At 39.9% G+C, this 24,647-nt stretch overlaps 1 non-coding gene across 1 annotated transcript; it reads right to left on the bottom strand.

Annotated features, from left to right (window-relative positions):
- Window positions 1-3,598: 3,598 nt before the first annotated feature.
- On the bottom strand, window positions 3,599-3,749 carry LOC113181861 (U8 small nucleolar RNA). Its single transcript, XR_003300642.1, has one exon. It is a non-coding gene; the product is annotated as a U8 small nucleolar RNA (small nucleolar RNA).
- Between the last annotated feature and the right edge of the window lie 20,898 nt (window positions 3,750-24,647).

A 24,647-nucleotide genomic window follows, 5' to 3' on the forward strand; every position in this document is an offset into this window, starting at 1 on the left:
GCTTTATATCTTTTTTAGCTGGATCTTAGTTGGGTAGTTTTGTATTATATTATTCTCTACATAGCTTCCATATAGGAAGTAATTTACTTAAATAAGTATATAGAGTGAAGAAGGTACAATCTCTATTTTTAGAAATGGTGAGCTTGAGCTGAAATTTGGGCTTTCACGAAAAGGGAAACCAGTATGGAGAAAGTCCTTTGCAGCCTGCATTTGATCCAGCCAGTGGACAGACTGCCAGCTTTCATGCACCAGAGTAGGGATTTTCCCCCAGAAGAGCTGGGTAGTGGAAGAGAGAGATCCTCAAGCACTTCCCTAGAGGATACCCTTCATAGAAAAAATGACACTGAAGTAGCATCAGCAGAGAAAAAACTAGTGGAACAGATGTGTTGCTGAAAGAAAAACATGGGAAATGCAATTCCTTAGATTCCTGGGGAGAAAGAAGCACAGATGAGGAAGTAATTGCCTGTGAGTGTCCGCAGTCAAGAAAATTTGAAAGTGAAGACAGTTTGACTTGTCCAGAGAAATATTTGTATTGACTTGAGCAAGAACAAATTTAGCAGTTCAAAAAGCTATGAAGAAACTTCCACTTCCAGACATGAACATAACTGGAACAAGACTTGCCCTCTCACCAGTAAACAACTAGGAAATTGGTTAAAATGTATGAAACAATTGTTTTCATTGGTCAACACACAATGCAGGATTGTGATCCCTGAAAGAAGAGAAGCAAATGAAGTGATCCCTACAATATTCCTGGCTCTCTGCCTGGAGGCACTTTCCAGACCATAAGGAAGGGAATCCAAGTAGACACAACAGTCTTGCTAAGTTGAGAAGGAAAATATCAGAGTTTGGGAAACTGAGGTAGCTGAAATTTGTGAGGCAGGGTCCCAAAAAAGGAGGTATACAGAGAAAGAGCTCCAAAAATCTGAGTCTCCGTGAATCTTAGGCTAAATACTAAGATCACTGAGCTTCATCAGGTACATATCCATAAGAATGGGCAAAGAAAACTCTGAGGAAACTGCAAGCTAGCCATTTTCTGAGCTCCTCAGGATTGGGAAACACTCAAGTTCTAATCAGGCTGCATGGAGAGACCTGATGAACACTTGTGGCATTCAGAAGAGACCCTGCCCTGGATTTGATCCCCAGCAGCACTTAAAAAAAAATCCACCAATAGAAACAGACCTCCCACATAATAGCAATTATGCAATGAAGTGGCAAGAATTATAATAATGCTATTATAAATATGCTCAATGTAAAGGAAAATATACAAGTAATGAAGAATAAATAAATAAGTAACTATAAAAATGGCATATCTAGAATTGAGAAGTACAATATCTGAAATGAAAAATTCACTGAGTAAACTTAACAGCAGCTTGAACAATGCAAAAGAAAAGATCAGTGGACTTGAAAATATAGCAACAGACACTAGCCATATTATGAAGAGGAGGAAGACTGGAAAAAAAAAATTAACAGGTTCTCAGTGACACCCATTTTTAGTGTAATTAAAATCCAAAAGAAGGGTGGGGAGAGCAGAAGAAATAATGGCAAAACATTTTCTAAACTTGATGAAAATGATAAACTCATAATTTTGAGAAATCCCACAAACCTCACATAGGATAAAAATTAGATAGAAAGTGCATTCTGAATTTTTTTCAATATTAGAGTGATTTTATGAATGGACTGTACCTAAAGGTTATAGTCCAAGCTGGGTGCAGTGGTACAGGCCTGTAATCCTGGTCAGGAGACTGGGGGAGGAGGATCATGAGTTCAAAACCAGCCTCAGCAACATAGCAAGGCCCTAAGCAATTCAGTGATCCTGTATTTCTAATTCAATATAAAAAAGGACTGGAGATGTGGCTAAGTGGTTGAGAGCCCCTGGGTTCAATTTCCAGTACTAAAAAATAAATAAATAAATAAATAAAAGTGATAGCCCAGGAAGACAAGGGAAAGTTCTGTAAAATGTAAGGAACTGTACATCTTGTGGTATAGAAAGATGCTTTGGGGGCACAAACAGGGAAAGATAATAAAGGAGAAGAGGTGGACCATGTAGAGGAACCAACTACTGGAAGGTATAAATTACATAATAAGTAGAGAAACTCATGGGAATAAAAGGGTGGAGTGGCATCTCCAGTTTTTATCCTTTCCCTTTGTCCCCTTGTCCCCATACTTCATTTTGAACAACAGACATCTCACAATTGACCTTGAAGCTTCGTTCTTTTTCTTATACAACCTATCCTGCAGTTCACTGACAGCATAGTGAACTTTCTCAACCAAAAGAATCACATCTGTCAAACATCTTTAGAGAGATTGATACCCTCAGAAGCCCCTACATAAGGCAGCCACAGAGGTAGACAGACCATACCTCTCCACTATTAAGTGTATCAGTTTGGCCCGTGGCTTCTCCAAGCTTCCTATCTTTAGAGCTTTGTGCTATTCCCAGCTTTATTTTTCTTTTATTTAAACCAAGATCTCTTTCTGTCTCTGAATCACAACCTCCAGAGTTGGTTTATGCTTCATTTGCATCCTTTTGCTACTAAGGACACCCATGCCTGTCCTCTCTGCCTCTTACTTGCCTGGAGTTCTGGTTGTTACTTATGTTGGCTCTAAACCCCCGTTTATAGACCTTGAACTTGGGAGGCCACAAGAATGTCTCCCTGTAGCCAGAGAGAGCTCCTTGCTTGAGAAGCAATGAGGCATTGAGGAAGGCATGCTGGACTTAGAATTAGGCCTGAATCACAGCTGATTCTGCTATAGACAGTCTAGGACTGTGTTGTTCTGTACTGTAGCCACTAATAAAATGTGACTGATGACCATGTGAAATGTGTGGTTGAAGAACTGAATTTTAAATTTTAACTAAATGTAATTAATCTTAATTTTGATTTAGCACATGCAATACTGTAAGTCATTTTTCCATTAAACATTGTAGAAAATATTGCTATATTGTAATGCATGTGTCGGGTACATGCATAATTTCTAGTATACACAAAAGCAAACTTCTAGTTGACATTAGTAGATTGATTGAATGATTTTTTATACATCAATTTAACATTGTTTATTTGAATATTTTATGCAGACAAAGTAAGTTATAGTGATATCTATGAAAGTCGAAACTTGGAAATACTTATTTTAATTTTAAATGATATAATAAATTATATTCTAGTTTTAAAAATAAGTATGGAAAAATTTTAATACTTAAATGAAATCCTACTACTACAAAATTGAGTAGAGGTACAGAAACTATGAAGTAGTAAGATAGGAACAGTGGAGACAAGACACTGAAAGAGAACAAGTCACAAATCACACAATGAATGCTGCTATGATTTGAATGTCCCCTTCATAATCATGTTAAAATTTAATTGCCAATGTCATAGTGGGAGATGGGACTCTTAACATTATCACAGGAGTGGGTTGATTATCCTGGGAGTGCCTTTATTATAATGCGCTCTCTCTCTCTCTCTCTCTCTCTCTCTCTCTCTCTCTCAGCTTGCTCTCTCTCTTTCCTTCTTCTTCTTCTTCTTCTTCTTCTTCTTCTTCTTCTTCTTCTTCTTCTTCTTCTTCTTCTTCTTCTTCTTCTTCTTTTTTGTTGTTGTTGTTGATTTTGGTCAGTAAGAAGAATCAGGAGCAATCGGGTGTTGCAAGTGTTATAGCCTGACCATGCAAACTCATTGATCACATACCATACAAACTCCAATCATCATGTTCTATTCTGCCTTCCAAAAGTAGAAACAGGTAAGGATTATGTAAACTGACAATGCTGCTGCTCTCTTATTCCCAACTTTTCTCTGCTTGCTTGTGGGCTTCTTCACCTTGTGATGCTTTCTGCCAAGTTATGACATAATGTGAGGGCCCCTAACAGATGCCAGCGTCATGCTTTTAGCCTTCTCAGTCTTCAAAACTGTGAGAAATAAATTTCTTTTCTTTATAAATTACCTAGTCTGTGGTATTCTGTTATAGCAGCAGAAAACAGACTTAGACAGATGGCAGTTGCAATTTGCTGCAGCAAAGCAAAATGAAGAAGAAGCTGTTTTATAAAAATCTTTTAAAGATAAAGTAGACAACAGCAGGAGACATTTCCAACAAACACAGTGAATTTAATGTTTCTTCCTAACATCTAAAACAGAATCAATATTAGTTGCCTGAAATTAGTATTAGATGTCCAACAAATATTTTAAACAATTTTTAGCAGGGTCTAAGCTTATAATGTTGGCCAATTATAAGATGACTTGGATTATTGTACAAAAAGAGAACCATTTTTAGATGGAGAGGTAGTCAAAGAAATTACTATTTTAGTTATGGAAATTTTGTTGGAAAAAGTATGAGAAAAAGCTTGTAAGATATTTTACAAATAGTGAAAGCTTGGTACAGCCAATATGGAAAACAGTTTGGAGGTTTCTCAAAAAATTAAAAGTAGAAAAACTACCATATGGTCCAGCAATCCCACTTCTGGATATATATCCAAAGGAAATGAAATCACTATCTCGAAGAGATATCTGGACTCTGTTCATTGCAACATTATTCACAGAAGCAAGATATTAAAATAGCCTAAATGCCTATTGGTAGATGAATGAATAAAGAAAATTATATTTATATAAAATATATAATTTTATATATTTAAATATTTAAGTATATATAAAATATTTAATTTTCAAAATTATACATAAATCATGTATATTTTATATATGTAATTTTCTATATCCTTATATAGTATATACACACATAAAATTCAACCTTAAATAAGGAAATTCTGCCATTTGCTACAACATGGATAAACTTGGAGGACATTATACTAAGTGAAATAAACCAGATACGCAAAGACGAATACTGCATTATCTCAATTATACGTAAAATCTAAAGAAGTTGAACCCATAATGAAACAGAGTAGAATGGTGATTACTAGGGAAATGGGAAGATGTTGGTCAAAGGGCACAGATTTTCACTTATAAGATGATTAAATTCTGGAGATCTAATGTATAGCATGGTGACTATAGTTCATAATGATGTACACTAGAAGTTTCCTATCAGTGGAACTTAAGTGTTCTCACCACATACACAAAATAAGGATCACTAAGTGAAGTGCTGGTGTGTTAATTAGCTTTATTTGGTAATCATTTCACAATGTTTATCAATAACTCATATAGAACATCTTAAATTTTTAAAGTATTTTTTTACTTGACACGTAATTTTTAATTGTCAATCATACTTTAATAAAGCTGGAGGGGGAAAAAAGCCCTAAAAACTCTTCAATTATGCAAACAATTAATTGTTCATTGAATACAAATTTTTTTGTATTTCTAACAATATAAAACAATTTCTAACAATGTCAATTTTTTTTGTATTTCTAACAATATCAAACTTCAACTGATTCAAATTTTGAAAGATTGCAAGGATTTTCTTCAACTTTAGAGGAGTCATGAGATATGAGACACCACCCAATTAATACTTTGAATATGTCTTGTCTCAAAGGACTTTCAAACTTAAAAAATTTTTTTGTTGTGTTTCAGCCTAAAGATTGAATTCAATGATATAAATATTTTTGTCTTTCACACATGCCAAAGAAAATTTTCAGCCAAATAAGAAAAACATAGCTCCCGCCATAATCAAGGGTGCTCTAGCTATGTTAAATCAAAAATCTGGATTTATTGTATTTTTAAAGCAAGAAGCTAATCTTTTGTCTATTGATTTGCCTCTTTTAAGTGATACATCTTAAAGATATTTAAATGCGTTCATCTTTCTAAACAGTTTCATGAATATTGTTAAAATTGTTTTATATGTGTGAAAATGCTATGAATCATCTCGTTGTAGAAAGAAATAGAAGAAAATGAATCCAATGACTTTGTGCTCTTTGCCAATGCTCATTAGTTGAGTAGTGAAGGATTTTTTTAAAAAAACTATTATATCATTAATTTTTACTTAAGATTATCTTGAAACAAAAGGAGGACTTACCAAATAATCAATAATCGAAGACAGCAGTGTGATTTATGTTTTCTCACTGATATCACACTGCATATGAATGAGCTAAATTTGAAGCTCCAAGGCAAAGAAAAATTTATCTGTGACCTAGCTTGACAGGTACAAGACTTTATGTTGAAATTGAAATTTTTTATAATATAATCAATAGCAACCTTACACATTCATCTATCATGAATTAATATGCAGATTTTCATTGAAATAAAAATGTTATACAAATTAGCAGCAAAGATTTAAAAAATTTAGAACACTTTATAATATTGGTGAATTTATTATTTCTTTTGCAATACCCTTTGAATTCATGGGTGTTTTTTTGTTTGTTTGTTTTGTTTTTTGTGGTAATGGAGATTGAACCTAGGGTGCTCTATCCCTGAACTATATCCCTATCCCTTTTTATTCTTATTTTGAGACAAGAGCTCCCTAAGTTGCCCAGCCCCCCTCAAACTTATGATCTTCCTGCCTCAGCCTCCTGAATTGCTAGTATTACAGGAGTGCACTACTATGCCCAGCTAAAGTCAATGTTAATAATACTGAGTTGGCCAAGTGCAGTGGTGCCTGCCCACGATCTCAACTACTCAAGAGGCTGTAGCAGGAGAAATGCAAGTTTAAGGTCAGCCTAGGCAATAAGTTAGACTCTGTCTTAAAAATTTAAAAAGGGCTGGGGATGTAACTCAGTGTTAAAGTACCTCCCTAGTATGCATGGGGCCCTGGGTTTAATTCATAGTATTTTAACAAAATAACAATAAAAATAAATTACTGAATTGACACAAAAATTAATGAATTCCTTAAGAGACACAATTTTGAAACTGATGGGGTTTTACTTCAAAGTCATTTCTAAAATAAATAGATTTCACAGTATGGATGCAAATATTAAAAGAGAAGAAAATTATTTTTGGTACTCAACTCAGTTTTTAGAAAACTGTTAAGTATGTTGGGAATAAATTGGGCATGTGAATCTATTTTTTCAACTAAATATTATGTGAAATATAAATACAGTGCAAGTATTTCTGATGCAAATTTAGTATTTGAATTAAAATATGCTGCTAGTTTAAAAATATATACTGGATTTAGATGATTTCACATAAAAAAAGAATATAAAATTATGACTAATAATTGTATTCCGTACAAGTTGAAATGATAATACTTGGGGATGTTGGCTAAATAAAATGTAACATTAAAACCAAATTTACCTGTTTTTTTTTACTTTTTTTTTTTTTAAGAGAGAGTGAGAGAGGAGAGAGAGAGAATTTTTTTTAAATATTTATTTTCTAGTTCTCGGCAGACACGACATCTTTGTTGGTATGTGGTGCTGAGGATAGAACCCGGGCTGCACGCATGCCAGGCAAGCGCGCTACCACCTGAGCCACATCCCCAGCCCTCTTTTTACTTTTTAATGTGGCTACTAGAACATTTAAAACTATGTGGGTTGCTCACATTATATTTCCATTGGCAGCTTTGCTCTAGAGTTGGGGCTTCAGAGGCTGGGCTCTGAAACCAGGCAGCCTAAATTATTCATGAGTCTGGTCTCTGACCAGCATTAGTTATACACATTAGGCAAATTTTTAAATGTCTCCATACTTTGTTTTTTCCCATCTAAAAAAGGTGATAACAATTGTTCTTACTTCGTCTGGTTGTTTTAAGCATACTTAAATAGTGTCTGGCACATAGTAATTACTGTGTGTAATTGCTATTATTATTATTATTACCATTACTATTAATGATGTGATCTTGAGAAGTTCCTTGCCATTAATTTACTCACGTGTAAAATGGTGATAACAACATCTATCTCACCAGATTATTCCTTGAGTTAAATGAGACTAGATATGCAAAATTGCTTATTGGAGGTAGGTGCCCACTGTACCTTTGCTGCATGTTCCAGATGTTCAGAAGTCTCCGTGATCTGTCTCAGACACAAGTCAAATCCAATAGTGTATGCGGTGTGTGGAAGAAGTTGTAAATTATAAGATGCTTTTAATTGCTAGAGATTATTTTTACTGTTCTTCGCTTGTGAAACTCTAGAGAGGATATGTTGCCTAAAAGTGTCTCGGAGCCTCCCTGCCTCCACTCTCTTAATATCTAGGCTGAAGAGCCATTTTTCTATGAGGCCCTCAGTGTGGACTCCAGCCCTAGTATCATCTCTCTCCCCATTAAATCCCTGAAACATTTCCTGCCCAATGTATATATTTGGCATTTGGTCCCATGGCTACCTTGAATTGTTGTTTAATGGCATGGTGTTTTGTTCCCTTGGTCAGGTTAGGGTGACTGTTTTATAATTTGTGAATGCCCCAACAGCACCTGATAATTGCTCAAAAAAAAATATTTAACTAACAAATGGAAACATTTGGAAAAACTAAGGGGAAAAAATTTGACCCGGCAGATCCTGGTATCCTCTGCAAAGAACAAAAAATGTCACTGGAAAGAGGAAGTTTTACGTAAAAGTCTAAGATAAGCATAAAAGGACTGAACAGAGCTGATATGGAAATTGAGAAGAGCAGAGGTGTGGTCCAAGACAGAGGTCAGCGAGCCAAGTGGACGCCCACCCTGCTGGACAGTCACAGAACTCAAACAGAGATCCTCTTTCCCATACACCCAACAACAACTATTTTTGGCCACACTTAATTTTAGAAAATGATATAAGGTCTCAATCCAATCAGTTCATTTGCCAATCTGACAGCTTATTCCCAGAGTGTCTTCCTCCCGCCCTGGAAGTGGTCCCCATACCTACATATTTAAAATGTTTGAAAATTCTTTCTCTACATGAAGTTTTTGGTGACCATTCAAAAGTGAGTGAAATTAGGCCCCCTTCTTTCCTGCCTGCTGGACTCACACATATCCCCTGGACACTCTGTTAAGAGAAGATATCTTACCATCTAGGTCAACTGCAGATCCTACCAACCCCAAACAATGCCTACTCCATAACACTACTCCATGACCCCTGAATGAATTAATGTCACAAAGTTGATTCTTGTTTGGGCTACAAGGGAGGAAAAACACAGCTAACATCGAGAGAAAGAAGCTGCTGTTGGGGCTAGGGTTGTAGCTCAGCGGTACAGCACTTGCCTAGCAAGTGTGAGGCACTGGGTTCGATCCTCAGCACCACATAAAAATAAATAAAACAAAGGTATTTTGTCCATCTACAACTAAGAAAAAAAATTTTTAAAAGAAGCTGCTGTTCACACATGACTCAGGGACTTAATGCCCAACACAAGGTTCAGCTGTGTTTTGCATTTTTGTGGCTCTGAAGTTATGGTGAATTGGCAAGAAGAAATGAGACAGCATGGTGGAAGTCAGGAGAGGTGTGATTCAGTTCTTCTCACCAACTGCTGTGTGAGTTCGGACTGGGTATCAACTCATTTGGGTTTGCAAAATACAAAGGTGCCTTCCCACCTCAAAATTCTGTTATTTTAATGTTCGACTGCTTCACTGGGCATGATGCACCCATGACAGTCACACTGGGAAAGGGATTGATACTTTGCAGGGAAAAGGATCACTAACTACTGGACTTGGAGAAGTAGGACTTATCAAGCCTGGTCAGTTTGTCAACTGAGTTCAAGGACGTGAACCAGCAGAGACCAGCATGCAAGGAGAAGGACTTGGCTGTCTTCATTACTCACTCATGCTCTCTTTTCATCCCACCAAGTTCATTCAAACCCCCCTCTGTCTTTCCAACTTTATTTCCAGTCCCCAAACCAAAATCTGATTACATAACTAGGTACTCAGGAAATGATGCTGATTTTTAAAAATATTTTAGTTGTAGATGGACACAATATCTTTATTTTGCTTATTTTTTTTTTTTTATGTGATGGTGAGAATCGAACCCACTGCCTCACACATGCCAGGTAAGCGCTCTACCATTGAGCCACAACCCCAGCTCCCATGATGCTGATTTTCAATAGACAATGCTGCTTCCTGTTTGGAAAGAGACAGATCCATATTAAAGCTCGTCTGTGCCCACAGTATCTACTGTGCTCAGACATCAAATGGGCATCATTTTAAAGGAAAAATGGATAAAAATAGGTTAAACTTCTCACAACAGGGCAGGGGGAGCTTTTAAAAAGACAAATTTTGGTAGCAGGATATGACTAAACAAAAACTAGTATTGGATAATCTCTCTCTCGCTCTCGCTCTTTCTCTTATATATTCAACCTACTCATTCTCAGAGTGTTCTAGACTAATATAAAAAAGATCATGAATATGCTGACTCTCAGAGCCTGACTTTATTTCAGAATGGCCAGGTAATAGAACCTGTAAGATGTTGGGTCCATCTTCCTAGTGAGTCACTTCCCAGTCTACTGATAACTTTGGAGGACACCTTGGAATGAGTTGCAGAAATTCATGATGAAGATCATTTAGGCTCTATACCAGAACTGTCGATATTCCTTAGAGGAAGTGGAATTAGGCTACTTCCCAACATTCTTGATCTGTGCATGACTAGCTCAAGAGGTAAGGGGGAAAGGGCAATGTTTGAGGTAGTGGTGGGTGGGAGAAAGGTAGGCAGTGAGGAGAGGTGTTGGAATTATTCTCCATAAACGCTTTTCTATCTTCTCACCCAAAGTCTATGATTACTGCTTCAGGATTACACACTAATTCTATTAATTCCATGCTTAAAATCTTTCATCCCAACAATGTTTCCCATTGCATCCTTGGTGTGACATTCAGACTTGATTCTTCCTGTATCTCCAAATTCATTTCTCAACACTACCCTGCTACCCCCAAACTCTTGCAGACTCCGTATGCTCTCTCCTTTTAATGCCTTTTCTGAGCCTAAACACACACACACACACACACACACACACACACACACACACTCTGTCTCTGTCTCTGTCTCTGTCTCTGTCTCTCTCTCTCTGTAAGTCAGGGGTGCTTTACTACTAAGCTACATCCCCAGCCATTTCTGCTTTCTGTTTAAGACAGGATCCCACAAAGTTGCTTAGAGCTTCACTAAATTGCTGAGGCTGGCCTTGCACTTGCAGTCCTCCTGTTTTAGTCTCCAGAGCTGTGCTGGAATTACAGGTGTGTGTCATCGCACCTGGCTCTCTATTTATTCTTTAAGATATTCAGATGCCACCATCCCTGACACCCTTCTGAACTTGATCTCCCTCCATTTACCTTTGAGCACCTCGGGAAGATCTCTATCCTAGTCTTTATTATAGGATGCTGTAATCATCTTTGCTTTTTTTGTTTGTTTGTTTCCATGACTAAACTGTAAGTTCTATTAATTTTTGTTGTGTATCTGATGCCTTGCACAATGCCAGTCATTTGTAGAAGCTCAGTAAATATTCATAAGTTAACTAATTAGGTACTAATTAGGTTGGAGGTAGAAGCATCCCAAACAAATGGCATTGACATAGTGTCATAGAATACAGCTGGCCTTGTCTCCAGATCTCTCCTGGGGGTGAGTCTGGAGCTCCCAAGGCACCTTAGGAGCTGGGTGCTATGAGTACACACAAAATCACACTTTTCTTTCTACTGAGGTTTGAACTCTTTAACTCCAAGCTCCATGATTGCTGTCTTTTAGAAACAGTTCCTGTTTAAAGCCACTTGGTTCCTTTCCCTTCACATCTCAGCCCTCCTTATTATCTGTGCTATGTTTTGGGTACATGTTTCTATGTCTGTTTTTGTATGATAGGTGTGGGCCCTGTCTCCTCCCCCCAGGTCAAAGTTCTCCAGTGGCCATGGCTCTCCACCAAGCCCATTTCACTGCTGTGTGCACAGTGAGGTTGCCTTCTTCACTAGCTCAGGGCCTTTGGGGATAATTCATCCATACTACAGTCCAAAGTCATCACTGCAAGAGACTAATTTTATAGCTTTTCCCCATGACTATTCATTTCTACTGTATTCTAAGCCCTGTAGGATGCTAAGTTACTAAACACTGAAGATTTCAATTCAGTTTCAGGGATGTCCAGTTGGTCTGTCTTAATCTCAAAAATCTCAGAACAATTAAACAAAATGTGACATCTCAACCAGGTTGGAATACACCTACCCTCTTGCACATTTTGGAAGAAAAGGAATAAATGTGAAGTTTGGCCTTTCAGGGATCAGGATTTCCTGAAACAGTAGGGCTCTCTACTACAAACAGAAACATTTTTTTTTATATAAGGTTATAACTCTTGACCATAGGGAATATGTTTTTATGGGTTATTTATTTATTAAAAAAATTAGAGAGTTGTGCTAAACCATTTTCATTCTCATCCAGTGGTTTGTGCTTGAGCAATGATGGCTAAAATTAGGAGCACTGCCTGTAACACTGGGGTGGTTGGAAGTGGTCCACAAAGGAATCAGATTCATGACCTTAGCCCTATTACCACAAAACCAACTAGGATGTGGGCCCAAAGGCCTGGAAAACATGGAGCTTGACAACAGTTATATTGAGAAAGAGCAGGCTACCCTGTAGGTAGCCATGGCTTCTGTGGCAGTCTCAGAAGGGATCCCTGGTGACCAACTTTCCCCCTAAAATGGCTTTTTATTTATAATGGTCTTGCCCCTGTCAGTAGGTCGGAATAAGCCAAGGTAAATGTCCTCCAAGCAGTGAGTTGTGATGGTGAGCCAGCAGAGGACTAGGGTCTGCATCCCAGCACTACCACTTGGTTGCTATCTTGTTGCTATCTTGTCTTGAGTAGGTTGCTTAACCTCGCTAGACCTTATTTCCTAGTGTTTAAAAGAGGAATAGTAATGGCACCTACTTCATGAGTTTGCCAGGGGATTAAAGAAGAAAAGGCATGTAACATGCTAAGCCCTGTGCTTGGAAGATGGCAGAAACTCAGTGGTATCTCTCAGATATTAGTAACATTAGGAATAGTTGTAATCAAAAGCCATATTTAAAGTGATTACACCAAGGCAGGACCATGTTGACCATGCTGTGCAGTTACAATCCCAGTCACTGCTCCCTGCTTTCTTCCGAGGTGACCCAGCTCTGTCCAGGGCTGCTTAGTGAGGTAAGAATCTTGGCCAGTGTCCAGCTGCCTGGGCTTGACCCCTGAGCTGGCAGCAGTGGGAGGAGGTACAGAAGGAGCAGGGAGAAATAGGGTATCAGTGGGCGGGTTAGGGGAGGAAGTAGGTTTGTGGTGGGGCTAGGGCGGGATGCAGAACGGGGATGGGCAGAGTTTGAGAGATTTTGAACCGGAAGGAAGGCAGTTGAGAAAAAAAATAAAAGCCACATCATGTCTTGTTGGCCTCTTGGTGTCATTTTCTGACAATGAAGAATCAGAAAGAAGAACCAGTGAAAGGTTTCTAGGGTTTCACAAAATATCAGACTTTTAAAAAAACTTTATAATTTTTTGTTTGTTTTGGTTTTGGAGGGGGTCTTATCATTGTCTGATCTGTAACTCCAAAAAAAGAAAAAAAAAAAGAAAGAAAAAATGGGCTATGTTTCACAGATGGTCAGACCATTAGACCAAGATCGAATGTGCCTTTTTCACCCTAAAAATCTTCTTGCACAACCGGGTGTTATTTCTACAGGCGAGTGAAGTAACTCTGCTCTTGACATTCTGCCCCGTGTGACTATTTTTTTTCCTCTTATTTGTTAACCCAGTAATTAAACAATCATGACAGAGAAAACAGTCCTCCAGGTTGGTGAGGCATGGACCTGGGAGGTCATCAGCACCTACTGGGGACATCTCGGGAAACAAGGCAGTCTATCTTGGGCCATTGGTAGGAGGTAATAGAACTGGTCCCCACTCTCAGGGACCAAGTCTGATGCTTTGTGTCCTTCTTCAATCATACAATTTTCCAAGTAAGAGGCAGCTCGGTGCAGATGGCAACTGTGTCCCGAGAAATACAGGGAAGGTTCTCCTGTCACAACAGGAAGTCATAGAGGAGCAGGATTTCAAAAGCAAGTTTTCTTCAGGGCTTGTGGAGACACCCACTTGCTTCTCCGTCCTCCCTATAATTTAACTTCTTATTTCTTATCTCTCAGTTTTCCACCCTCTTTTTAAAACTTTTGTCTCTACGATTTCACCAGGCTTTATTCTGGGGAGAGGGACAGGGGTGAAAGATTTAATCAGTTGATCTAGTAATTCTGTGTCTCCTCCCCTGAAATCCACCCTGAAATGGCCTCTTATTGGGAACAGTCTATTATTTGAAAGTGTCTCAACTTGGTGGTTCTGTCCTCACCTCAGATTTTGCACATTCAAATCACCCTCTCATCCTTATTTCCCAAATCAGCACAGTTTCCTTATTTTTGTTTAGCAGGACCACCATGTACCTAGTCGTTCATCTTTGCGTTGCCCCTGATGACTTTATAAATGGTCTCCAGTAGATTGGGCTGATTCTTGACTCACCTGAAATATCCCTCATCAACTGTTACTCCTGTACAGTGCAAGCCCCTGTGACTTCCTCGTTCCTGAGGGGTCACAGCTTCCATCAGACCTCCAGGACTCACTCTTTCCTGCCCTGCCTGCCCACGCGAAGCCTCTGGAGTAAGTGAAGACCGCATTGCATCACTTCTGTGTGCACAAAAGCCTCACCACTGCTGTTGATTAAAAAGTCCAACCAGACCCTCAGCCTGGCATTCCCTACATGCCTCTGCTGGTTGACTGCCGGATTCTCCGGGCAATCATCCCTGTCCCCAAAAACACCCACACTCTGCCCTGCCTGGCCACTTTTAATACTGCACCCTGCCTGGTATGTGGGAGATGCTAACACAGAAGAAGGAAGAAAGGGAAGGAAAGGGGAAAGAAGGAAGGAAGACCTGAAGACACAGCTATATTTCCTCCACAAACCCTTGTCCAGGTACCCTGGTCCTCACTTCTAGCCCCCTCCTCTCAATTACTCCCCCATTGGTGTCTACACCACTCATTAAAAGCCAAACAAGATAATAATGTCCATCACATTCCACCATCATTTCTAACCCCATGCTTCCTCCCTTCCCCTCCCACCCCTCTGCTCTATCTAGGGTTCGTCTATTCCTCCCACGCTCCCCATCCCTACCCTACTATGAATCAGCCTCCTTCTATCAGAGAAAACATTCAGCATTTGGTATTTTGGGATTGGCTAACTTCATTTAGCATTATCTTCTCTAACTCCATCCATTTACCTACAAATGCCATGATTTTATTCTCTTTTATTGCTGAATAATATTCACTGTGAATGGATAAAAAAATGAATGGATAAAAAATGCCACATTTTTTAATCCATTCTTCTATTGAAGGGCTTCTAGGTTGGTTCCACAGTTTAGCTATTGTGAATTGTGCTGCTATAAACATTGATGTGGCTGTATCCCTGTAGTATGCTGTTTTTAAGTCCTTTGGCTATAGACTGAGGAGAGGGATAGCTGGGACATTATTATCCAAAGTACATGTGTGAAGACATGAATTGGTGTGAATATACTTTGTATACAACCAGAGATAAGAAAATTTGTGCTCTATATGTGTAATAAGAACTGTAATGCATTTGCTGTCATATATAAATAAAAAATAATTAAAAAAAGAAGACAACAAAGGCACACCTGTAATCCCAGTGGCTCTGGAGGCTGAAGCAGGAGGATTGCAAGTTCAAAGCCAGCCTCAGCAACTTAGTGAGCCCTGAGCAACTTAGTGAGACCCTGTCTCAAAATAAAATATTGAAAAAAAAGGGCTTGGGATGTGGCTTAGTGGTTAAGTGCCTCTTGGTTCAATCCCTGGCACATCCCATCAAAAAAAAAAAAAACAAAAAAAAAAAAAACCAACAACAACAACAAAACAGATGAGCAAAACCAAACCCTTTTTACTACAAAATTTTCCAAACTTACAAAACAAACCCTCATGAACCAATCAGCCAGCTTCCATAACCATCAAGTTTTACTACACTTATTTCATCTATTGCCCCCCACCCCCTTTTTCCTTTTTCTTTTTATTTATTTGGGTCAATTTATTCCCAAATACTTTAGCATGTATCTGTAAGAAATAGTTTGCTTACGTAACCAGAATGCTATTACCATGCATAATAAAATTGGTAACAATTCTTCATTGCCTGTTACTTAGTATCTATTCGAGTTTCACAAAGAGGTTTGTTTTTGTTTTTGTTTTTGTTTTGTTTTGTTTTAAGGCCAATTTTAGACTTGGTACTTTAATCAAGATCCAGAGTCAGGTCTGTTATTCATGGTATTCAGGTATGTCTGTAGTCTCTTTAAATTCTTCTATTTATTTATTTATTTAGTTAGTTAGTTAGTTGTTTTTTGGTGATGGTGGTGGGGTTAAACCAGCCTTCACACATGCTAAGTGCATGCTCTGATACTGAAACACACCTCAGCTATCTTTTAACTCCTTTAAAACTAGAATAATCTCTACTTTGCTTTTCCCCCCATGCCATTGACTGAATAAATAATAAACCAGGTTAACTGTCCTGTAGAATGTCTGACGTTCTGGATTAGCCTGTTGCTTCCTTGTGGTATCATTTATAATATACTCATTGCAGCTCACATACATTTCTTTGCCCTGTCTTTGATGTAACTTTTGCATTTGAATGTAGCCCAGGTTTCTGGAGGAAGTACAAAACTTCCAAAGAAATTCTGATGGGTGAGTGTGTATGTATGTATGTATGTGTATGTGGCTTCAGTGCTAGATCCTCGATAAGCATTTATCCTCAATAACATTTGTTGAACTTCACTATCTGCATAATTGTGTACTAGAGGTGGGTGGAATATGGAGACAGGTTCTTTTTTAAATTTTTATTTTGTGGTACTGGGGATCAAATCCAGAGTCTCACACATGCGAGGCAACTAGTCTGTCACTAAGCTACAACCCCAGCAGGAGACCGGTTTTTAAACTGTGTTTCCCGTCCTGTTAATTATACAGGACACTGATTCTCAAACTTGCACATGCATCAAAATCACTGAAGAGCTTGTTAAAAACATAGAAATAGATAATGCTTCTCAAGAAAATCATGTTAGTGAGGAGATGAAGGCCAAGTTTTGAACCTGGGAAGTGCCCTTACATAAGGGATGGGTGGGACATAAAGGAATTCATTCCCCAAGAATGAGGCAGGGGACAGAAAGAATAAAGTAATAGGAATTATTGCAAGGAAAATATCAAATTAGGCCCTGAGAATTTCTAACAGGTTCCCATCTGTTGCTGCTGGATCAGGGACCAATCTTTAAGAATCACTAGTACTACCTACCCATGGACTTCAAAACGTCTCTCTAAGCCCCTGGTGCCCAGGCCATTGCTACAGAACTAATTCCCAAGGCTGCTGTCTCCTGAGGTCTCTAGGCTTAGAGTGACCTGGGCATTTAAACCTTTTGATGGGGAGGAGCTACTTTGAGGACATGTTCTCAGTGTGGAGAGGAATGAAGTGAGGAAATTGACAGGGAGGTAGTGGAGTGACTTGTTTTCATGGAGGAAGGGGTCAGATAGGTTCTGGAGTCACAGAAAAATTGAAAGGAGCGATGAGCAGCAGGGGCCTTGCCCAGGTTGGATCCTGGGATCTTCAAGCAAAGATCTCTGGGTTCAAAGTCTGTGCTTATGCTTCTGCCCTGTGTAGTGGTTCCTGCCATCCTTTACACAGGAGCACCACAGAACTGCAGGGCAAGACAGGACTGAGGCTCCTCACTCCCTGTCCCTGCTCCAGTGTCCGTCATCCAGATATGGGAGGAAAAGATGCACAACACAACACAACTTGAAAGTCTTCTGAGAGCATCGTAGAATCAAAGTGATTAAATAAAAAATCTTGCTTTGCTCAAACACTCTCAACCAAACTTATTTTTCTATCCCACTTTTATTTCTTTTCTTACAGACAACACCTAGTGATTTCTTCATATTTTCCTTGTGAGAATTCCTTTATTCTTTCTGTCCTCTCTCTTATTCTTGGGGAATGGATTTCTTTTTCTCTCACCCATATATGGGAACTTGCCCTGTTCTAAACTTGCCTTTCATCTTCTTATTGACATACTCTCCTGGAGACACATTATCTATTTCTAGTGCTTCAACTTTCACCCATATGTTCATGGCTCTCCACAAAATATCCCCAGCCTAGACCTCTCACCCTCCACACCATTATGCCAGCTTCCAGCTAGATGTCTCCACCTGATGGCTCACAGGGTACTTCCAACTCAGTACCTTTAATTCATCCTATTTTTCCATTCCAACCCTTACCTCTTAGCCCTTCCCCCAGCCGTGTATTTTATCACTATTCCTCCTGCTTTCCCCAACCCTGCATCACACCTCTTGTGTTGGTTCAGCTTGTCTTTTTCTCACCCAGCCTCTCTCTACTTGTTCATCAGGTCTTATCTCTTCACCTGAAATATCTTCAGAATTCCTACTCTTCTTGCAATCTCCCTTGCCTTCAACTCATTCCCAATCCTCCTCATCTCTTTTCTGAATTGCTGCAATGTGTCAATGACAGCTGCTGTGAAATGAGTGCATATTCTTCTGTGCCAGGAACGCAGTGCTTCAACCCTTACTTCCCTTACCTGATTTAATTACAAGCCAATGAGGTAGACACCATCATCCCCATTTTACAGATGAAAAAACTGAGAACTGAAAATAATTAAGTAAGTTGACCAAGAGCCTTGCATTTTGGTAAGTAGTAGCCAAGAGCCTGTGTTTTTCCCCCCACATTTTTATTGGTGCGTTATAGTTGTTCATAGTGGTGGGATTTGTTGTTATATATTTGTATATCCACACAATATAACAATATAATTTGGGTAACACCATTCCCCAGTATTTCCCCTTTCCTCCCTTCTTCCTTCCACCTCTCCTCCCTTCTTCCTTTCCCCTACTGATCTTCCTTCAATTTTTATGAAATCCCCTTGACACCCCCACCTTTCTTTTCATTTTTTCTTCTCTAGTTTCCACAAATAAGAGAAAATATATGAACCTTGACCTTCTGGGCTTAGCTTATTTCATGTACCAGATGTTCTCAAATTCAATCCATTTTTTTGCAGTTGACATGATTTTATTTTTCTTTATAAGAGCCTGTGTTCTTAACCACTACCCTGTACTCATGTGTTCCCAAGCTAGGTTTTGTATGTCCCAACCTTGGCACATTAGAATAACCTGGGGTTTTTAAAGACTCCATTATCCCAGCCTTATTCCAGACCAATCAAATCAAAGTCCCTGAGGGTGGGGCCTACATGAGTATTTAGAAAGTCCCCTTAGGCAATTGTCATGGACAGTCAGGGCCACCCCCTGATTTATTGCTTCTGCAAGACCACTTTCCCTGCTCCCTGGCCTGGGCCACTCCAGAATCCTGTCCAGTTATTCTTTTAAAGTACCACCATGTTACGGTCCTGCCCAAACATCTCAGTCATCCCCTCTGCCTGTAGAATAAAGGCCAAATTCCTCAGTGAAGCTTCCAGACCCTTTACATCCTCCTCTTTGAACTCTTGTCCCTTATCCCTACCTGCAGGTGCACCATACACTTGAGATTTCCAGGACCTTTGCTCACGATTTGCTCAGCCTGAAGTGGCCTGCCCTCCTTCCCTCCCACCCAACCCAATCTCTACTCTGGCAAATAGCTTCTCTCTCTCTCTCTCTCTCTCTCTCTCTCTCTCTCTCTCTCTCTCTCTCTCTCTTTTTCTACGTGCATTTAAAATGTTACCTCTACAATTTCCCCAGATAGTATGGATGAGTTTTAGTCAGCTTTTTCACTGCTGTGATCAAAAGACACAACAAGAACAATTTCAGAGGAGGAAAAATTTATTTGGGGGCTCACAGGTTCAGAGGTCTCAGTCCATAGATGGCCAACTCCATGGCTCTGGGCCCGAGGCCAGGCAGAATATCATGGCTGAAAAGTATGGTGGAGAAAAGGGGCTCAAGAAATCGCACCAGGAAGCAGAGAGAGAGAGAGAGAGACCTCTCCTAACTAGGACAAAATATAAACCCCCAAAGCACATTCCCCGGGGATCCACCTCCTGCAGCCACACCTTAACAGACTACAGTTACCACCAGGTTAATTCCTATCAGGGGATTAATGCACTGATTAGATCAAATCTTTTGTAACACTCATTTTATCTCTAAACTTTCTTGCATCATCTCATACATAAGCTTTTGGGAGACATATAACCTAAACCGTAACAGGATAGCTTCTCCTTTGTTCTTTTGGTAATCTGCTCAATTACTCCAAATTGCCTAATTCATTTATATATGTGTCTCCCTCAAAAGATTTTGAGGGGCTGGGGTGGTGAGCTCAGGTGGTACACAGCACTTGCCTAGCATGTGGGGGCCCTGGGTTTAATTCTGAACACCGCCTATAAATAAATAGATAAAATAAAGGTCCATAAACTTTGAGTCTCAAGAAGATCTGTGTCTTGGTCACCTTTTGACCTCTATGACCTAGTTCATGTTAGGCACTCTACAAATCATGAGTTAATATACGGGTAAGTTCTGGACCCTTGCCCAGTTGTGCTGCATACTGTCACCTGCCTCTATCCAGCAGTGGTCAAAAGCAATTTCTGGAGTCAGCTGGGTCCAAATTCCAGTTCTGACCCCCTGGCAAGTTTACCATGGCCTCTCACTGGAGACTAACTATCTATTCTCCCTAGGATTTATCTCCTCACTTATAAAATGGGAATAGTAATACTATTCACTTACCTCAAAGGATTAAATCCTGATAATTAAATGAGATTAATGCATGTTAAGGGACAGTGCAGGGCCTGGCTACTAGCAAGCACTCAGTAATTTGCATTATTATTAGCTTAGAAAACAGACTTCTAGTGTATTGATAACATTAATGGAGAAGTACATCTACAGACATGTACCTGTGTGAAGAGATGCATGGAAAAATGCTCACTGTGGTGATAATAGTGTTTCTTTTACTTATATTTTTTCTGTCTCATTGGTATTTATTTCACTATAAATACCATTTTTTTTGTATACACTTAGCCTCTTCAACTGCCAAAATACACACACCCACACGTACGTACAAACAGTGCAACCCCCTGATACACAAACCCAGAAACACACAGAAAAACCACAAACATACATACTCCCTTAGGAGGCAGAAACTCAGTGCAGATGTGACCCAGCCTCGGGGACATTGAGAACGTGCCTGCTTAGAATGTTTAAACCTCAGGCCATCTCTGGCTCAAAGCCAACAGCCGGGTGGGCAGGCACACTGCCAGCCCTGGAACCAGGAAATGGCACCCCTGTTCATCCAGAGCTCCAAGTAAACAACCAACCTGGGCGTCTGGAGACAGATTCCGTATGAAGTGCAGACCCTGCAGGAGAGGTGGACTGTGCCAATCTTCAACCCACGGAGGTGAGGAGCAGAGGGCAGGAGGAATACGCAGGAATTTGGAAAGTTAACTGCCTTCCTGACCAAGATTTTAAGAGGAAAAGGAACTAACTAGTTTCAGAAAATGATTTGCTTTTAGGTCCCCAAATTCAGGAAATGCAGGAGGAACTGGATGGAGGGAGCTAAATCCCACATTTTCATTGGAAACTTTTCTTTCTTCCAGTGAACAAGAAAACTTGCACTGACTTTTGAACTGGCCTTAGTGTTTAGGCCTCAGTTTTGCTGGAGTTTAATATCAACCTTGTTATATAAGCAGTCCGCTCCTTGGCAGAGTGTAATGTCACCAAGAAAAATCAAGTGTCACAATGACTTCCAGAAATGAAATCTGCTTTCTTGTTACAGGGATCAGATGATGTCAAGAAGTACCAGGACAGAAATGAGGCCGATTTCTGGACTCTTGAAGCAACCCTGAGCTTTGGAGAAGAATCTGGGGAGATTCAAAGCAAATAGAACAGAGCCTTGTCCAGGGTAAAGACCCTCAAAGGGGACACGCTGGTGCTCTGGTGCCAGTACGTGGTCTACATTCAGGTTGGGGAGATCACCGTGTCAGGGAGCACCAAAGGTGCCCAGCTTAGGCCAGGAAAGGAAGAGGGAATTCCTTTGTCTAAAAGGACCTGATCTCTCCTCTCAAAAAGTTTACATTGTAGTTAAGGATACTAGATGGGCACATGTGGAAACAATTAAAAGAAAATTTCCAGTGTTCTGTTTTGAGCAGTAGAGATCCTAAAATGTTGAAGAAGTTTGAAAAATATAAAACCAGGGCCACCATATACAAAACCTGTACACAGGGGCTGTATAGTATATGACCTATACAACCGCATCTCTTTCAGGACCAAGAATTTATGCTGTACAACTTAACACTGAGTTACATAGAGTACACTTCATGCATCATTGGTGATCTCAGTCAACCACCAGCTTAATGAAGGACCATTTTGGCAACCAGGGAAGGAGCAGTTGTAACATTAATAATCAAAATTTGGGGGCTGAGGTTGTAGCTCAGTGGTAGAACATTTGCCTAGCATGTGTGAGGCACTGGGTTCCATCCTCAGCACTGCATATAAATAAATAAAATAAAGGTCCATTGATAACTAAAAATATTTTTGAAACAAAGAAAGAAAAAAAAGAAGAACTAGTGCTGCTTTAAAAAAATAATAACCAAAATTTTACTACCTTACAGCCTCCCTATCAAATCAAGGCCTCAGCCCTTCTTCCAACACCTCCCAATTTCCTAGTTCTTTCTTTTTTAATTGAAAAATAAGTAGGTATCACAAAATTTACCCTTCTAAAGTATAAATTCAGTGCCTTTTAGTATATTCATAAGGTTGTATAACCATCACCACTATCTAGTTCCAGAACATTTTTATGACTGAAAAAGAAACCCAACACCCATACAGTGATTTCCTGTACCCACCTCCTCCCAGCCCCTGACAGCCACCAATCTGCTTCCTGACTGTATGGATGGTCTGTTGGGTATTCCATATAGATGGAGCCATATGACCTGAGGCCTTTTGTATCTTTTCTTAACATCATGTTGTCAAGGTGCATCCATGTTGCAGCATGTTTTTGGTGCTTTCTTTATTTTCCCAGTTATTTCTGGACATCCCAGGTGATGGCTTCCAAGTGCTAAGACTTGAGTCTACCATAGACATCTATCTGCTCCCCAGAAGCCACTTGGAGGAAGAACCTCACAGCTGCTACCTCTGTCAGTTCTGTCTTCTGGTTTTCAACGAACTTTAAATCCATCAGTTCCTCTCTTCCCTGCAATGGAGATAGTGTCTGTCCAGACAGGGACATTGTCTCTCTCCCTAGCTGAGCGCTGCTTTTGCTCCTAGTCTGTAGGTCATCTGTACTCCTAGCTTTTGGTCACACGTTTCTGGTTCTGAAGGCAGACCTGGTTTTCCATTTCCCCATCTTTCTCATCCTGATTCTAGAAACCTGCGCTGGGAGGAAGCCCAAAACTAAACAAAACTTTTATCTTCATCTGGGTTTCCCCAAACACATCCTAAGACAAGAACTGGTGTGAAATTGATTTTTTTAAAAGGGAAAATCAGTAAGAGAGTGAGAAAGTGGGACAGGGAACATGTGAAATCAACAAGGATGTGAAGTCCACAAAGGGTAACTTGAGCTCAATCCCACAGAGTAGTGACAGACCTCAAGGTATGGTGTTTATCCTCTGCATCTGTCAGTCATTGGTTAAGAGCTGTTCTCTGGGCAGGTAAAGTACAGACCCTTCAGTTTTCTGTGGCACCAGGCAAAAGGGGTCCTGGCAGGCTGAGAGCAACCCTTTGACGTGGAGATACTGGTGCCACTGTTAGCAGTAAAAGCATACATTTCTGCTTCATTCCTTTGTGAGGTCCCCTTTTCTCACAAACATATCATCAGAACCTCCAACCTCATCTAGCACAGTGCCAACACTTGGTATATGTTGACTGACTAATGGATAGAAAGAGACCTCACCAGAGGCCAAAAAGTAATTTTCTTTATGGTCATAAATATCAATCATTTGAAAAAACAGAATACATTGTATACATCCCTGGCTCACTCTTTTCCACTTACTGTACACTTGGGCATGTGCAAAAGAAAGTGAAGCCAATACCTGTTACACTGTTGATGTAAAAGAAGGTAACTTAGAGGCTGGGAAAAACCTGCTTATGAGAAGTTACAGGTGAAAAACCTGATTGTCAACGAAGAGCTCAGTGTTTGATAAGCCAGGAATTCGGGCTAATGTACTATGTGCTAGAGATTCCTCTTGGGTGTCTGGAATGAGTCTCATTTTCTTCTTTTCCATGGTGCTCTGATTGGGCATGCTCCCGAGTCTCTGTTTTTCTGTTTCCTCACCAGCTCTGCCCACTTCCCAAGGTGATGGAAAGATGAAATCATAAATGTGAAAGGTCTTGAGAAGCACAAGTTGCTCACAAATATAATATAGATTTTAAATGGCTTTTGACTTTTTAAAGGGGGTCTTGGGCAACAAAGAAGAAAATCCTAGAACAGTGAGGCTGAGAAAGTACCCTTGGGCATCCTTGGGTACCAGCTGAGTCTCTGTGGGAATTGACCCGTGATCCCAGGCCTGACCAGAGACGGTACATGCATTAACCCCAGCATTAGCTGTGACATTAGACCTTCCAGGTGACAGCTGGGCTAATCATTAAAGGGACTCCAACAGAACAGAAGTTAAGAGAGAAGGCAAAGGGGAATGTAAGAAAGGGTGAGTTGGAGAAGCCAGAAATAGAAGAAAATGTGTGTGGGGTAGAGAGGAAGAGACAAGTGTAAGACAGAGACAGAAAAAGATGTGGAGTAAACTGATAAAGAAGTGGAGATGAAGGAGAGAGGAAACAAGAGGAGACAGTTCCGGAGATGATGGGCACCACTGGCAGCTGCTCCCGTGACATCCATGACATGCACTCCTCAGGCACTGGTTCCATGGCAGATGCCACACTCAACACATTCTCGTCAGAGCCCTGCTCTCAACT

Source organism: Urocitellus parryii, chromosome 9, assembly GCF_045843805.1.
Source record: "Urocitellus parryii isolate mUroPar1 chromosome 9, mUroPar1.hap1, whole genome shotgun sequence".
Lineage (NCBI taxonomy): Eukaryota > Metazoa > Chordata > Mammalia > Rodentia > Sciuridae > Urocitellus > Urocitellus parryii.